The sequence below is a fragment of the Microtus pennsylvanicus genome, chromosome 6 (genome assembly GCF_037038515.1).
Source record: "Microtus pennsylvanicus isolate mMicPen1 chromosome 6, mMicPen1.hap1, whole genome shotgun sequence".
Lineage (NCBI taxonomy): Eukaryota > Metazoa > Chordata > Mammalia > Rodentia > Cricetidae > Microtus > Microtus pennsylvanicus.
The window spans coordinates 112381727-112393999 of NC_134584.1; the positions used below are offsets into that span (position 1 = coordinate 112381727).

The 12273-nt window shown below is 42.4% G+C and overlaps 1 protein-coding gene across 4 annotated transcripts in view; it reads left to right on the forward strand.

The window, feature by feature from the left end:
- The window catches only part of Cntnap4 (contactin associated protein family member 4), a 280867-nt gene that overhangs the window by 75285 nt on the left and 193309 nt on the right, over nt 1-12273 (forward strand). The gene's annotated exons all lie outside the window — the stretch shown is intronic.

A 12273-nucleotide genomic window follows, 5' to 3' on the forward strand; every position in this document is an offset into this window, starting at 1 on the left:
TAGATACATCTGTGAGATGTGGTTTGGAGTAACTAAACTGGGTAACTGTGAGCTGATTGGTGGGCTGTGAGATTGACATCTCAGCCAAATGTCTAGATTTTCAATTCAAGTGCACTGTTGAAAAGAATTCTGTGGTTTAATTCAGGCCTAGCTTGTATGAGTTCGAACACTCAGGCCCATCTAACTGCAATTTTAGTTTATTCCGTCATTTAGAAATACAGTCATAAGCTATATAATGTTTTGGTCAACGATGGACTGCATGCATGGTGGTGGCTATTCCATATAGCAGGAGTGGGTGGTAGACTATATGATCCTGAAATTGTAAGTGCAATCAATGGCATTTGCCTGGTGATGAAATTGCCTGATGACAATTCTCAGTGCATGTCCCTAAAATTAATCAATATTTGTATTTATTTAGAACCTCTTCTGTGTTAGACAGTATGCTAAGAATCTGGGCTCTATTGTGGGCGCAGCAGGTAAAAATTTCTTGTCCAGTGGAGCTTGTATTTAAATGGGCCAAGACAGAGAATAAACAAAACACACAACTAGGAGAAACATATGCTGTGCAAAGGGATGGCGATTTCTATCAAAAAAATGAAGAAATGTGAGTTACGACAAATGGCAGCAGGATTTCCGGATGGAATAAATTTTTTTTTTTTTTTAAGAGGAGGTCAGGAGATGTAAGCCTTTGGAATTGGCGAGCTTTGAATAGTCCTGAAGACATATTAACCCAGGGTATCTCTGCGAAGAGAGTGTTTAACAGAGCTCTGGAAGTGGAAGTGGTGAGCAGGTCATTCAAAAAATAACAGTGAGATGGAGAGGAGAGAGTTGGCGCTCAGTCTGTGTTCTGTGGTTGTAACACAGTGCTGCAGACCAGGTACCTTGTAAAGAAAGGTATTGTGTGGACTTGCGAGTCTGGCGGCTAGGAAATCTGAGAGCATGGCATTGCCATCTTTTTGGCATCTGATGAAGATCTTCTGGCATCATAGTAAGGTGGAGGGTAAGCACACATTAAGACTGAGTTAGTAAACCAATTTGGGGTGCGCATATGCATGTATATGTGTATGTCTGTGTTTTCATGTGGTATGGGTATTGTGGCTTCAACCTATTCTAATGCCCTCCCTAAGATTTTGTCTCCAAACATAAATTTGGGGGATTATGTTTCCAACGTATGAATTTTGGGGAGACACAGATATAAGCGAGGGGGTGGTCACGATCATGATGGAGAAACCCATAGAGATAGCTGACCTGAGCTTGTGGGAGCTCACGGACTCTAGACCAACAGCTAGGGAGACTGCCTGGGACAGACCTAGGCCCTCTGGGTGTGGATGAGAATTGTGTAGCTTTGTTTGTTTTTGGGACCCTTAACAATGAAACCAGGATCTGTCGTGGCCACAAGAGGTGACTTTTTAGAACCTATTACCTATGGTGGGATGCTCAGCTCAGCCTTGATGCAGGAGGAAAGAGCTAGGTCCTGCCTCAACTTGATATGCCATGCTTAGTTGACCCTTTCAGGGGAATAGATGGGGGGGCATAGAGAGGGTTAGAAAGGAGGTGGGGGAAGGAACGGGAGGAGAGGAGAGAGGGCAAACTGGCTGTTATATAAAATAAATAAAATTTAATAAAAATTTTAGCAGTTGGGAAGAGAAGAAGGATGGATGGAAGGACTAGAAGGAAAGCAGATCCTAACAGAGCATCAAGTTTATATAACCAGGACCTGCCTTTCCCTCTGTGTGAGATCAAGTGTCAATGCAGTATTTTTGAATTCAGGAGTGGAATTTATGCATATTGTATAGAGAATAGAGTCTCAGTGGACAAAGACAAGAAGCAGATTATTAGATGGCTATTGCAAGAATCCAGGATTGCAGAATGAGGCTTGAGCCAAGGAAGCATCCATGAAGGTTATGGGAGTAGAGAACCAACACCAACATCCTCCAGGGCTTGAGATATATGGTGTAAGAGACAGAAAGGAGTCCAGTGTGACTCCACTTAACATTTCATCCTGAGAAACTGGAAGGAAGAGCTCGTAGTGACTGTGTTAGGCAGATTATAGAGTAAGGTGCAGGGTGTGCGGGGGTTGGAAATGTTCTCAATGAAAGAGTAAAATGTACAGATGATGCGTGGGTAGATATATAAATTATCTAAGAGAGCAAAGAATAAAAATAGAAAGGAAATAAACCATGCTAAAGGCTAAGACCTGGAGAGTCTCAATAGTGAGAGATGACTGAGGACCAAGGGAAGAGAGGAGGCCAGTGCCCTGAGTTGGACTCCCTTGGTACACACAGTGGCGATAGCTGACTCCTGCAAGCTGCCCTTTGTCCTCCATATACGCACCATGTTGTACTCTATGGCATGGTTCCACCCAAACCCCCACAATAAATAGATAAATAAACACTTAAATATAAGTAAATGCCAATGAAAAAGAGTGAACAATGATGGGCCTGAGAAGGAAGAGTCAATAACCCAGCAGGGAATTCTAGAATTCACTGCTGCAGCAGCTAAGTCAGCAAAATTCACGAAGGCATAGAGAGTGATCCCCAAAATGGCAATCTCCATGAGCTCAATGGTAGGAGGACTGAAGTCTGACCACTGGATTTAAGATCTGGTGTTCTTTGGTTACTTGTACAAGAATATTTTCAATTAATTGACTGGGAGGAGATGCCTGACTACAGCTGACCTAAGATCAGATGGGACAAGAAACGTTGGAAGTGATTAGGACAGCTCCCTAGAAGGGTGTTAATATAAATGGCAAAAAATAAAGATTAGTAAAATGGGGTCAAGTGGTGCATCTTTATCCTGTAAAAAGGAGAAGGTAACTGCAGCATGCTGATGTAATAATGTATTGCACTGATGGGAATAATCCATTCTAGAGAACAAAGGCAATGGTGGACCAGGAGTGAGGAGGAGGGATGGAGGGGTGGAGAGAGAAAGCAAGAGAAAGAGAGAGAAAGACACACACACACACACACACACACAGAGAGAGAGACAGAGACACACACAGAGAGAGACAGACACACAGGTACACAGAGACAGAGAGAAGAAAAGGAGCTAGAGATGGAGGAGGAGAAGGGAGGAGGAGGAGGAGAAGAGAAGGAAGAGGGAAAAAAGAAGAGAAAGAGCGAAGAGGAAAAGGAAGCAGAGGTGGAGGGGAGAGCAAGAGGGAGAAAAGGGAGGAGGGGAGGAGAAAGAGAAGGAAGAGGAAGAAGAGAAAGAGTAAGAGGGAGGAGGGGGAGGAGGAGAAGGAAACTGGTCCTGAGTAACTTCTGTTAAAGTAGAGGGTAATGCATAGCCCACAAAACCAAAACTCCAATGAGCAGACCAAGGGTTCCTGGCCACATCATTAGAACTCACTCTGGCATTCTCTTTTCCCCTGCTTCTCTGCTGGCTGCACTTGATTAGACTTCCTATAAGTTCTTTTCTGTCTTAGCATCCCTCTTCTCACTAGCACAGAAATATCTTCTTTAGCAGCTCCTTCCACACTCTAGCATTGCGTCATTGGCCTGATCCAGGGTCATCTGCTCACTCTAGAAGCATTCTGAGACCAGATCAGGTGATACCAAGAGCCATGAATGATCTCAAGAAAAGACCAACAGCAATCCACACTTTATCAGCAGCGTTATTTTCCTCCTCCAAAAAGACTATATTTGCTATGAAAATATGGTATTCCCTAGACAACATATACCATGGAACAGAACAAGACAAGTAGTGGCATCATGCTCATTCCATTCTGTACATTTTTTTAAAATTAATGTCAAGTTCAAATCAGGCAAATGGGGACTCTTGGGGGAAAATATAGATGAGTTCCCATTTGGAAAAAAGAAGCAATTTACCTTTGAAGAGAACCTTCCTGTGACATTTTTTCATTAAGCCAAATTCTTTTTTAGAAATGTCGATGTCCTAGTGGTGGCAAGCAGTGCCACTCAAGGGTGGTCACTTTGTGCCTGTGTCCTTCAAAGTCTGGGCCCTGCATTCTCATCCCCCGAGGAAGAAGTTGGACTCACACTCTCTGTATCTTGCATTAATTTTGCATGTCGTCTCCCCTGACAAGCACAGGAAGTGACTGCCGTGCCATCTTTAATATGAGTAATGAAGGAAACATATTCTCATCTACATTTTATGGCTCTAACCAGGAATAGTCCCTCACAAGCCAGCACTAAATGCCAATAACTCGACATTGGATATATAAGGCTTAAGCACAACTCAGCCAGGCAGGCTACTTAAAATTAAACAACACTGAATGTATTATTTCAACATATTATTAGGATAAAACGTACCACTGTGAGATTAGAAGAGTTTTAAAAATGAACACTTTCTTTTAGTTTTAATGAAAATGTTAGGTTTTCATCTCTCAAAACTGCATTGCACAATATTAGGAAAATTGCTATCTTTTCTAGTATTTTTAACTTTTATTTGAAGAAATGTGAAATATAGTTCATTTGATTAGATAATTTTGATAATGAAATATAGCATAATTGCAAATTCTGTATACACACTGGATACATTTTACTTTATATGTTTGTCATTATAACTTATAAAAGTATATGTTCCAGAGGTAGGTTCTGTGGTAATCTAAAAATGGTAGGTAACAGGTCTGAGAGATGCTGTGTTGTATGATCTCTTGGTCACTAAAGAGTTTCAAACACCTTTTTTAATTCCTTGAGAAGTTTATATAATGTATTTTGATCATATTTAGCTTTCTGACACCTCCTCCCATATTCATCCTTTCTTTCCCTCACCAGCCTACCCCAACTTTGTCGTCTCATACCCTCTTGAGTGTGGGGCCACCCCCTGGAGCGTGGAGGACCTCCTTGGTGCCACACTTTTAAAGAAACCTGACTCCCTTTTCTATGAATAACAATCAATTGCCATAGCTCTTTGGCTATGGGTGGGATTTCATGCCCACCTTTACCTTCCATGTTAGAGTTTTTTCTGGTGCGAGCCTGCGCAGGTCATGTGAAGGTCTTGTGTATGCTGTCACAGATGCTGTGAGTTCATATGTGTAGTTGTCCTCTTTGGTCTGGAAAATGCTGTTTCATTCAACCAACTCCTCATGATTTATTGCTGTCCCCGTAGACTAGTGTACCTTACAACAGTCACTAAGGAAACTCCTCTTTACAGTGGATGTCAGTTATTAAAGAAACCCTCAACTGCTCAAGGTGCAGAGAAGAGAGACACTTCAGAGCGTTGGACTCTAAATGCAAAACCCACACCCTATCTTTTCCTTCCAACTCTTCAAGGATCATGGTGGGAAAGGGGGTCACAAAGACTATAAGAGCAAAAAATAGGGAAGAACAACCAACTGTTTTTTATAGATAATATTATTTATTAAAATTTCTTGAAATTTTCATGCTTGTATACAATGTGTCTTGATCGTATACATCCCCCCCTTCAATTATTTCTGGCCACTAAAACATCCATTCTTTTAAAACCAAAAGTCTGGTTAGTGGTGTGATGGAGGAAGGTCATTGGTTAAAAAAATAAAGAAACTGCTTGGCTGGCTCTCATAGGTTAGAACATAGGTGGGTGGAGTAAACAGAACAGAATGCTGGGAGGAAGAGGAAGTGAGCTCAGAGAGGCCATGCTCTGCTCTCCCGGGCAGACGCGCACGATGAAGCAAGCCGCCAGGTCAGACATGCTGAATCTTTCCTGGTAAGACCAGAGCTACACAGTTTATTAGAGATGGGTTGATCGGGATATAAGAATTAGCCAGTAAGGGCTAGAGCTAATGGGCCAAGCAGAATGGGCCAAGCAGTGTTTAAAAGAATACAGTGTCCGTGTAATTATTTCGGGGCATAAGCTAGCAGGCGCCCGGGGTGCTGGGGACGCAGCCCCGCTGCTCCTATTACTACAGTGGTGCCCTTATGGAAATGAATGTAAACTTGTCCACTAGGGTATAAGGAACCTACTAATGGCCATACTCCAAAAGGAAAGTGACACCCCGCCCCCATACTGGCAAGTGTTGTGCCTCAACTTGATACAAGCTAGAATCATCAGGGAAAAAGGAGTCTCTGTTGAGGAAATGCCTCCATGAGATCCAGGTGTAAGGCATTTTCTCAATTAGTGATCAATGGGAGAAGGGCCAGCCCATGGTGGTGGTGCCATCTCTGGACTGGTGGTTCCGGGATCTATAAAAGCAGGCTGGGTAAGCCAGTACACAGCAACCTTCCTGACCTCTCCATCAGTTCCTGCCTCCCAAATCCTGCCTTGTTTCTCAGTTACTGTTCTGACTTCCTTCAGGATGAACAGTAATATGGGAGTATAAATCAAATAGCCACTTTTCTCACCAAATTGCTTTTCGCTCATGGTTTCTGGTCATAGCAGTAGAAACTCTAACACACACCCAAAGCAGCCATCTATTGCCAATAGTTTCTTGGGTTGGCGTGGGACAACACATTTGGTTTGTAGCACCTCCCCCACCCATGCGGGAAGTTTTAACTGGCTTGTTCTTGTGAAGGTCTTGTGTAGGTAAACACAGTTGTCATGAGATCATATGTGCAATAGCCATGTCGTGCTCAGAAGGATAGCATACCACGACATTTCCCCCACCCTCCAGCTCTTGCATTAATTCTGTCCCCTTTGCCATAGATTCCTGAGCATTGGGGTGGGGGTGTCTATAGATCTCCCATCTGCAGCTGAGCCCTCACAGTACCGTATTCTCAGCACTTTGGGCAGCTATGAGCAGCATCTGTCTTTACGGCTACTCACTGCAAGAAGAAGGCCAAGATTGAGAGCAAACTCCCTTCTACATATTTATGTTCATACCCATAGATTGTGGGGTCAGTAACATTTTTAAAGCTCGGCTTTCCTATGACGACAACTTTTTGCTTGGGAGTCAATAGCAATAACAATAGTTTCACAACTCAGAAAGTTATAGCCAGCATCTACGGCCACAATTCCTGGATGTGGGGAAATCAATAGGCACTTCGTCTGCTTTAAAAAATTGAATTCTCATGGCAATACTATCATATTTAGGGATTCTATTAAGGGGGCTGACCTTAAAATATGAGTTTCCAAGCTGTAACATGAAGAGTGCATAAATGTTCCTAGGAGCTGCAGAGATGGCTCGGTGATTAAGAGTGCTTGCTGGCCTTGCAGAAGACCCAGGTGTGGTTCAAGTGCCCACATCTGGTGGCTCCCAACTGCCTGTAACACCATTTCCAGGATATCTGATGCCATTTTTGACCTCCATGGTTACCTACACTTATGTGATGTGCAAACATACACTTGGGTACACACATATACACAAAACAATAAGCAAATACTTTTAAAAAGAAATAAAAGAAATGTTTCTATTTGAAGCGTATATGGTACTTTATTATGCTAAATCTCAGAAGCAGGGCTAAGGCTGGAGAAGCAGGTCGATGGGGTTGTGAAAGGAAGCCTGTGATATGAAGAAAAAATGAAATGGAGGGACAAGACTTTTGGATGGGTTTGCTATCAGTAACCACAGAATAGATGGAGTTAGGAAAAGATGCTCTTTAGTTTCATAGGTATTGGCTTACTGTGATGTTGAATATATTAGCATATTAAAAGCACATTAAGGACAAATAACACTTGACTAGCAGCTGAAAGGTTTAGTTAATAAACAAAATAAAGAATTCATTACAGTGTTTTATTTATAGTAATTCAGAGTTTTCAATTTACTGGAGTTAGCCATCATGTTCTCCATTACAAAAAGTAGCTGTGCTGATGGTTTGTCTCCAGGAGGCCAGATAGATGGGCAATGACCAGAGAGCTGGTGCAGTGTGACCCTCAGCGGTGGTCATTTGTATCTCTTGGCGCCGTTATCCCTTCCTGCCATCAGAGGCTGCCAAGATCAGCCAATGATGGATCCATTTCTATCTTACATTTTCTCCGTCGCTACTCAACATTTTTCTTAAAGTTCCAACAAGCACATTCCATCATGTACCACTACAGAGCCTCGGAGCTTCAAACCCAACGGGAATCTTTCCATCCCCCATGGCTGACTTATCCTACTGAAATTACTTGGTAAAGCCTGGGAGCGTCAGAGTTTCCATTACTTTATCAGTGTACCTTGTTAATGAGATAGCTTAATTTGCATACTGGTACTACCTTTTCACCACAGGTAAGAAATTGAAACGTTCAAGGTCAATTAACTGCCAATGTTTCAAGTCGGCTTGTGGGACTGTAACCGTGAGAGATGCCGGGGAGAGGGAGCGGTCGTTCAGGGGTTCCTCTTACTCCTGATGAGAATTGATGATCCAATTTTAACCCACTCAGACCACACCGACACGTCTTCCTTACTGTGCGTCTCTCTGGTTTGTTTTTTAAATACAGGAGTATAAAGATGTCATGAAATACCGCAGAATTGCCGGGATATTTCTGATGAAAAAAACTCCCAGAATAACCTCATTACCAATTTCAGATCATTAAAATTAACGAGAAAGAATAAGAAGCAAAAATCATCAGCATGTTCGTGGAGGTATAAGCTAATAGAGATAAAATTCTGCATGCAGAACTTCCAAAGTAAGATGGTAGCTGCCTGTGGGCATCCCTCTTGCCCAAGTTTTCACTGTAAAAAATGACAAAAATTCCGAAAGATTTTCAATTACAGCAATTGGAGGACCCAAGATACTTGGTTAAATCTGGCTCTACGATGACTGTCAGCTTCTGAGTCTTTGATAGACCCCGAGGAGGAAAGGACATTGCATAGGCCAGAGGATGGAAATCCTCAGCCATTCGCTATTCCCATCTTCCACCTATGTTTTAGATACATGGTTCATTGTAAGCAGGGAGGGAGGCTGCTGCAGTCTGATAGCTAAGGATTTCTGAGCTTTGTTCCCATGTGTTTCCTGGGAACTACATATTCTTACTGTCATGTCTGACAATGAGAGACCATCATAAGTCTCTGTTTATAGGGTTTGCCTCCTTACTGGATTCTAGGTAATAGAGTGTGGAGAAAGTGTTGGCTTGAATATAAAAATAATCTGATGGGTGCAGTTCCCACAGAGAGTTCAAGGAACTACTGAGATTTCTCTGGCAGAATTCTACATCTCTCGAGAACAGCTCCTGTCAGCCGGGCAGTGGTGGCACAGGCCTTTCATGCCAGCACTCAGGAGGAAGAGGTAGGCCTGTGTGAATTCTGTGAGTTTGAGGCCGGCCTGGTTTGGAAGAGCTAGTTCCAGGACAGGCACAAAAGCTACACAGAGATACCCTGTCTCGAAAAACCAAAACAAAAAAAGACAAAAATACAATTCCTGTGTAGAAGAGACTATGAGACATCAGTGTATAGCACTGGGCCACTCCAATTTCAATACAGCCCATGTCTAACCCACAAGCTCTCTTGCTGAAGCATGAATTGCATTCTACTTTAATCTAAACAAGGTTGCTGGGATTAGGGATCAAGACAACTCCACTCCGTGTGTGTGTGCGGTGGGCTATGCATTGGCATCGTGTGTATGTAGCGGTCAGAGGACAGCTTCAGGTGTTGGTCCTCACCTTTCACCTTGCTGAAAACAAGGTCTCTTGTCCAGTGCTGCGTATACCAGGCTCGGTGGCCTGTACACTTCTCAGCATTCTCTGGTTTCTGCCTTTAAAGTCCCGGAACTGCAGAACTGGGCTACCACTCCTGAATTTGAGTGGATTTGAACTCAGGTCCTCAGTTTTGTGTGGCAAGTGTTTTAGTTAGTGAGCCATCTCCCCAGCTCCCAAGTCACATGCACCCTTGAAGAGAAAATACAGAGAAAATTCAAAAATAAAACCACATCCACAAAAAGAAATACATGCTGTATAAATATCTTGGGTTTATGAAAGGATGGCAGTGAACTTCCAGTTTATGGAGTAGAATTCCACTCTACATAATAGTTTGCCAAAGAAAGAAAAGAAGAGAAGGAATTGTGAAACAGTATCTACTTTTCACAGTTTAGAATTCTGGTTTAATTATGTATACATGTGTGTATCTCTGTGTGGGTTGTGACCATGAGTACATTGCCTACAGAGGCCAGAAGAGGGCATCATATCCGCTGGAGGTGGAATTATAGGACAGGTGGATGTTTAGACCTAAACTTGGGTCCTCTACTGAGCTGTCTTTCCAACTCCCAAACTACCTAGCACTAAAGACAGCACAGTGTAGTAAATACTGGGGATCACACCCTAAGGCAAGCAAGAGGGATTACGATACTGCAATAGAGGACATTGTTATAATTTTTTTAAATGCTATTTTGAGTTAGTTTTGAGGCCTTGAAAAATGACCAGTCAGTTTGCCTAGAGCAAATGATTATGTTTATGCCCCGGCCAATTCTGTTACTGAGTTCTAACCATCTGGGTTAGCATGTATCAGCCTTCCTTACGGGGAAACCTGGCATCATAGGGCTGTAAACATCAGCCACAGCCCATAATTGCAGTTAGAGAAATTATTCAAATTAGTCTGTTTGCTGAAAGCTCACAAAACCTAGTTGACCTCATCCCAGCTGTCACATATAACCCCCCTTTTATAGCTCTGGTTATGCTGTCCTGGGGTGTCACTCTCCCATGGGCCCCTGTCTGGTAGTCTTCTCTTATTTAGAGTTCTAAATAACAGTCAGGACTGGGTCCTTCAACTCGCAGAGCACCACTGTGTCCTGCCATCAATAGAATCTTTACATCGTCCAAAACGGTCACCCACAAGGTGTGCCCTTTTCGTGTGTTATAATGGCATGTACACCACACACCAAAGTGACATTTGGGGAGTATTTCTTTGAGTGATGCTTATATTCAAAGTTTCACAAATAGCACACACACCACACACACACCACACACAACATACACACACCACACACACACACACACACACACACACCACACACACACACACACACACACATATATATATATATATATATATTGCTAGAATCAAATTCTATGTGAATTGATGGTAATCTGTGCTTAAAATTTCAGATCTTATCCCCAAAGCCTTCAGGTGGCTGCAAAGTAATGAGATGAAAACCCAGGATATTAGTTTTGTTTGAGAAGTTATGCAATAGATAGCGTATTTCTTAACTTTCTGTTTTGTGTGTATGGCTGTGTTTTGCTTGCATGGATGTCTGTGCATTGCATGCACTACATGTTCTGGCCTATGGAAACCAATAGAGGGCATTGGGTTCATTAGCTCTATAGTTACAGATGGTTGTGAGCTACCACGTGGATGCTAAGAAATAGCCTGCATCCTGTGGAAGAGCAGCCAATGCTCTTACTCTTAACCAATGAGGCATCTCTCCAGCTCCTGGATATTGTATTCCAGAATGTGTGAGCTCCATTTTGTGACATTTTAAACAATAATTGTGTGTGTGCATGCTTGTGAGAATGCACGCGCGCATGTGTGTGTGTGTGTGTGTGTGTGTGTGTGTGTCTTGTACATTCAGTCAGTACTTTAAGAACTGAAACAATTCCTAAAGTATATTGAAGGGGAAAAATGAAACATCTTATAAAAAAGATATGAGTGCTGCTTTAACGTTTTGTTGCATCTTGAAGAAAACAATGCACACCACCTCTTGCTCTTCTAATATGTGTTACACTCTCATTGTTGCAACCCAAGTGCTCGAAGGAAGCTTCTTCGTGATGTTTCAGTACGCTAGCACCCTCCCAAATGCACATACTCTCCTCCAGACCTGGCAGTGGAAGGCGGGCAAACTGTCTCAGTGCAGGACCGTGCTTCTTTGTCGAATTTACAGCTTCTGTGATTTACACACTCCTACCACGACAAAGGTGGCAAAAGTGAACATGTAGACATCTTCCCTTACACGATTGCAAACCCAATCCATTCTCCCACTGCACAGAATGCTCCATCTTGTTTTATGTTATGGTTTCCCACACAGTGTCTAACCATGAATGATTTTCTTTGGATTATATTTCACACATGTTTTTCAATGTCTGTCCCTCTCATGAGACTTTTAACATCTTTGTTATCCAACTACTAACATTGTACCAAACTAAGTGTGTTAGCTCTGCCAACACCAAAACTTTCTCCTTTATATTTTCTCTCTGAATCTAGACAGACCAAAAGCCACACACCATTACCCAGCCATGCTTGTGGGCAGTAAGCACCCTGGCACCAAATGTTGGCATGATCTTCCATATGAAACATTTAAAAATATTCAATGAGATTTCCTAATTTCTCTTCAGTACCAGGAAACTTCTGATGCCTCTAAATGAACACAACCAGCATGCATCTAACCTTGTCTACTACATTTCTGGTTTTCTATATATTAATATAATTACGAGGCCTTCTATATCCTGAAAATATTTCTGAATTCCATAAACCTACCAGCATTTCCA